Here is a 5,928-nt window from a genome sequence, read left to right on the forward strand (position 1 = left end):
GAAATGGGGATGTAAATTATGTACTGTATGATGTTACAATATCACAGACACAATATATATATATATATATTTTATCTAGGCATGTCAGTTAAGAACAAATTCTTCAATGACGGCCTAGGAACAGTGGGTTAACTGCCTTGTTCAGGGGCAGAGCGACAGATTTGTACCTTGTCAGCTCGGGGATTTGATCTTGTAACCTTTCAGTTACCAGTCCAACGCTCTTACCTCTAGGCTACCTGCCACCCCAATATGATACTTGATGTACAATATGTACCGTTCTATTCTGTACTTGCTGACTACATTATAAACATTTAACACATTTTGTTGTCATGGTGTTTTGTAAGAGACTGTAGCCCTGTTCCAAAACAGTAAAACTGTTGTCAGAAAATATAGACTTAAACTACACACAATTAAATAGTATAGAAGTAATACTATTTATATGTATTTTTATGTCTAATTGATCTGTGAAAATATTTGTAATGATTCTTTACTACAATGCCATTGCCACAATAAGGCTACATACTCTGTAAAAGTGTGAAGGAGACAGACAGGAGGGATGAAAGGGAGATAGGTGACTCGGAGATCACACACATTCTCTGTCACCATTGTCAATCAGATTACCCTAATTGGTCATTCACACAATGCCACCAAGGAAAATGTTTGTAGAAAGAAAACTACGAAATGTGGGACCGCTTTTGTAGTTTGACAAGAATGAGTACTATAACTTGTTTCCTGAGGTATTAAATACTAATATAAAAGAGTAGGAGCACTCATAGACCACCTAAACACAATGTGGGAGATAAGAGGAAGAGTCCCACATGTTCTTTTATTGGCTTTGATACAAGGTAAAATGTCTTATTTTTCAATACTACAAGTAACTCAGGGAGTTAAGTTTCAGTTTCATTTACTGTAAAGAAGATGGAGAAATTAAAGTGTAAAATAGAGACATTTACAGTAAAATGGGAATTTAGAAATCGCAACTTGTTCTAAAGTGGATACAGTTTTATACTAGATAGTTTGTTGTATTTGTATTATATCATTACCAAATAAATTACAAAGTTGTATTTACCAGGTAGACTCTAACAAATGGCCCCAAAATATTGCATGTTAAAGACTAGTGACCATAAATTCATATTTGATTGTGATAATATGACTTCAAAATTACTAGAAACTGTGAATTAAGCTCATGTCTGTCTTAATCAGCAACTGTTTAGCTGGAAGAGGAACAAAAGTGGGTACACCCTGTTGTATTCCAGGACCAGGATTGTTGACCACTGGATGCTAAAGACCCATCTTTCCACTCTTCTCCAGGTGTGCTGAGCTTCAGCTTCCGGTCACTCAGCTGCAAAGCGGCAGATGGACTGTGGGGGACCCTCAGATCCTGACCTGGTCGGGGCCCAGCAGGCCATGTTCCCGAGCCACAACGGTAGGGCATCGGTGGACATCGCATGGGGACTCTGACCCTGACCTCCATCACGGTGGTCTACTCAGGGGTCTATGTGGTCCAGAGCACCAGCCCTCAGCTCACAGCCACCTCAACCCTCACTGTGATAGATGAATCAGAGACATCAGCCCAGCTCACTATTAAAATAGTTAGATTAGTCAACTACTGAAGGCCCTGTGGGTCTATACTGCAACTACTGTTAAGATAGCCTAGCTTCCACCATGACTTGAAGTGTAATACAACAATTCTGCCAGTCTAGAAATACTGGTTCAGTTTGAGTGTGCACCTGTGTGTGTTCGGAAAGTATACAGACTGCTTGACTTTTTCCACATTTTGTTACGTTACAGTCTTATACTAAATTGTATTACATAGTTTTTGTTCATCAATCTACACACAATACACCATAATGACAAAGCAAAAACTTTTGCAATTCAGGCCAAAGAATTCAACCTTGGTTGTCCTTCTGGAAGGTTCTCCCATCTCCACAGAGGAACTCTGAAGCTCTATCAGAGTGACCATTTGGTTCTTGGTTACCTCCATGACCAAGGCACTTCTCCCCTGATTGCTCAGTTTGGCTTGACAGCCAGCTCTAGGATGAGTCTTGGTGTTTCCAAACTTCTTCCATTTAAGAATGATGGAGGCTCTGTGTTCTTGGGGGATCTTCAATGCTGCAAACATTTTTTGGTACCCTTCACCAGATCTGTCTCGGAGCTCTACGGACAATTCCTTCTACCTGACTTGGTTTTTACTCTGACATGCACTGTCAACTGTTGGACCTTATAGAGAGATGTGTGTCCAATCAATTGAATTTACCACAGGTGGACTCCAATCAAGTTGTAGAAACAGCTCAACGATGAGCAATGGAAACAGGATGCACCTGAGCTCAATTTTCTCTCCTCATGGCGCCAACAGAGATGGTCGCCCCACTTTGAGTTCCTAGGCAAACTATGCAGTATTTAGTTTTTTGATGTATTATTTCTTACACTGTTACCCCAGGAAATCTTAAGTCTTATTACATACAGCCGGGAGGAACTATTGGATATAAGAGCAAAGTCAACTTACCAACATTATGACCAGGAATATGACTTTCCTGAAGCGGATCCTCTGTTTGGACCACCACCCAGGACAATTAATCTAATTCCAGTAGTCGACCAAAAACAACGAAGTTGCAGAGAGGGGCTGACGAGGCGGCCACCTGACCAGGCTCCGTAGACGGGCACATCGCCCACCGCTCTCGACTATACTACAAGCCAATGTCCAGTCTCTTGACAACAAGGTAGACGGAATTCGAGCAAGGGTTGTCTTCCAGAGAGACATCAGAGATTGCAACATTCTCTGTTTCATGGAAACATGGCTCTCTCGGGATATGTTGTCGGAATTGGTTCAGCCACCAGGCTTCTGCATGCATCGCGCTGACAGAGATAAACATCTCTCTGGGAAGAGGTAGGGTAGGGGTGTATGCTTTAGGATTAAGGAATCATGGTGTTATCAAAACAACATACAGGAACTCAAGTCCTTCTGCTCACCCTCTCAGGATGTGTATGAAGACGAAGTCAGGTGCAGGAGAGCAGAGTATGATTAAATAAAGCGCACTTTATTATAGTTCCAAACTGGGAGCACAACAAAACAAACGCGCTCAAAAAAAACGGAACAATATAGTAAAGCGCTTAACGAACATCACTTGACATGAAAACAGTTACACACAAAACATGTTGGGAAACATGTTGGGTTGAATACAAGTAGATCGATTGGGGAAATGAAAACCAGGTGTGTATGAAAACAAGACAAGACAAATGGATATATGAAAAATGGAGCAGCGATGGCTAGAAAGCCGGTGACGTCAATCGCCGAACGCCGCCCGAACAAGGAGAGGAAGCGACTTCGGCGGAAGTTGTGACACACCCAATCTAGAATTCCTTACAATCAAATGCCGGCCATTTTACCTACCAAGAGAATTCTCGTCAGTTATAGTCACAGCTGTGTACATTCCCCCTCAAGCAGACGCCAACACGGCCATCAAGGAACTTCACTGGATTATATGAGAACTGAAAACCATACATCCTGAGGCTGCATTTATTGTAGCTGGGGATTTTAACCTCTCTGGGATATGTAGCGTCCCACCTGGCCAAAAGACAGGGAAAATGCAGAGCGCCAAATTCCAATACATTACTATAAAAATCTAACTTTCATTAAATCACACATGCAAAAGGCTTTTCGGAGAAAGCAAATTATGCTATTATCTGAGGATAGCACCTCCGTAAACGAAGAGAGAAACCATATTTCAACCCTGCAGACGGGACACAAAACACAGAAATAAAAATATAATTCATGCCTTACTGTCACGATCGCCGTATAGAGTAGAACGAAGCGCAGCGTGGTGTGAATGCATACTTTAATGATTGACGAAAAACACGAAGTACACTAAACAAACGAAACAAACTAACAAGACGAACGTGACTGCTATCAAAACACTGTGCTAACATGCAACATAACATAGACAATAACCCACGAACCACAATACAAAACAGGCTACCTAAATATGGTTCCCAATCAGAGACAACGACAAACACTTGCCACTGATTGAGAACCATATCAGAACAAAACACATAGAAACAGACTAACTAGACATGCAACATAGAATGCCCACTCATATGACAACAAGGTAGACGGACCAAACAAAACATAGAAACAAACAACGCAAATAATGGTCAGAGTGTGGCAGTACCCCCCCTAAGGTGCGGACTCCGGCCGCAAATCCTAAACCTAAAGGGGAGGGTCTGGGTGGGCATCTGGCCGAGGTGGCGGCTCTGGCGCGGGACGTGGACCCCACTCCACCATAGTCATTTCCCTCTTCAAGGGCCTCTTTAGAGAGGCGACCCTCGCCTCCGACCTTGGGTCTAAGACCCTAATAAAGGCCCCACTGGACTGAGGAGCGCCTCTGGACTGAGGGGCAGCTCCGGACTGAGGGGCAGCTCCGAACTGAGGGGCAGCTCCGGACTGAGGGGCAGCTCCGGACTGAGGGGCAGCTCCGGACTGAGGGGCAGCTCCGGACTAAGGGGCACCTCCGGACTAAGGGGCACCTCCGGACTGAGGGGCACCTCCGGACTGAGGGGCACCTCCGGACTGAGGGGCACCTCCGGACTGAGTGGCAGCTCCGGACTGGCTGACGGCTCTGGCAGCTCCTGGCTGGCTGACGGCGCTGGCAGCTCCTGGCAGGCTGAAGGCTCTGGCAGGTCCTGGCTGGCTGTAGGCTCTGGCAGGTCCTGGCTGGCTGACGGCTCTGGCAGGTCCTGGCTGGCTGACGGCTCTGGCAGCTCCTGGCTGGCTGACGGCTCTGGCGGTTCCTGGCTGACTCACGGCTCAGGACAGACGGGAGACTCTGGCGGCTCAAGACAGACGGGAGACTCTGGCGGCACAGGACAGACGGGAGACTCTGGCGGCACAGGACAGACGGGAGACTCTGGCGGCTCAGGACAGACGGGAGACTCTGGCAGCGCTGGGCAGGAGGAAGGCTCTGGCAGCGCTGGACAGGCGGGAGCACCTGTAGGGATGAGACGGAGAGACAGCCTGGTGCGGGGGGCTGCCACCGGAGGGCCGGTGCGTGGAGGTGGCACCGGATAGACCGGACCGTGACGCCGCACTGGTGATCTTGAGCACCGAGCCTGCCCAACCTTACCTGGTTGAATGCTCCCGTAGCCAGGCCAGTGCGGCGAGGTGGAATAGCCCACATTTGGGCTGTGCTGGCGAACCGGAGACACCATGCGTAAGGCAGGTGCCATGTACGCCGGCCCGAGGAGACGCACTGGAGACCAGATGCGTAGAGCCGGCTTCATGGCACCTGGCTCGATGCCCACTCTAGCCGGCCGATACGAGGAGCTGGAATGTACCGAACCGGGCTATGCACACGCACCGGGGACACAGTGCGCTCCACCGCATAACACGGTACCTGCCCGGTTCCTCTCTCTCTCCGGTAAGCACAGGAAGTTGGTGCAGGTCTCCTACCTGGCTTCGCCACACTCCCTGTGTACCCCCCCAATACATTTTTGGGGCTGCCTCTCGGGCTTCCAGCCACGCTGCCGTGCTGCCTCCTCATACTGGCGCCTCTCTGCTTTCGCTGCCTCCAGCTCTGCTTTGGGACGGCAATATTCCCCTAGCTGAGTCCAGGGTCCTTTGCGTCCAGAATCTCCTCCCAAGTCCATCTCTCCAAGTATCATTGATTCTCCTGCAGCTGTTGCTGCTGCTGACCGTTACCACGCTGCTTGGTCCTTTTTTGGTGGGTGGTTCTGTAACGGTTGTGGTCTGGAGATGGAGGAGAGGACCGAAGATCAGCGTGGTTAGTGTTCATCTTAATTTAATAATAATCAAAAAACTGATTACAAACACAAATTACAAAACAACAAAAGTGACAACCGAAACAGTTCTATCTGGTGCAGACACACAAAGACTGAATACAACCACCCACAAACCCCAACAGAAAACAGGCT

Source organism: Oncorhynchus mykiss, chromosome 3, assembly GCF_013265735.2.
Source record: "Oncorhynchus mykiss isolate Arlee chromosome 3, USDA_OmykA_1.1, whole genome shotgun sequence".
NCBI classification, from domain to species: domain Eukaryota; kingdom Metazoa; phylum Chordata; class Actinopteri; order Salmoniformes; family Salmonidae; genus Oncorhynchus; species Oncorhynchus mykiss.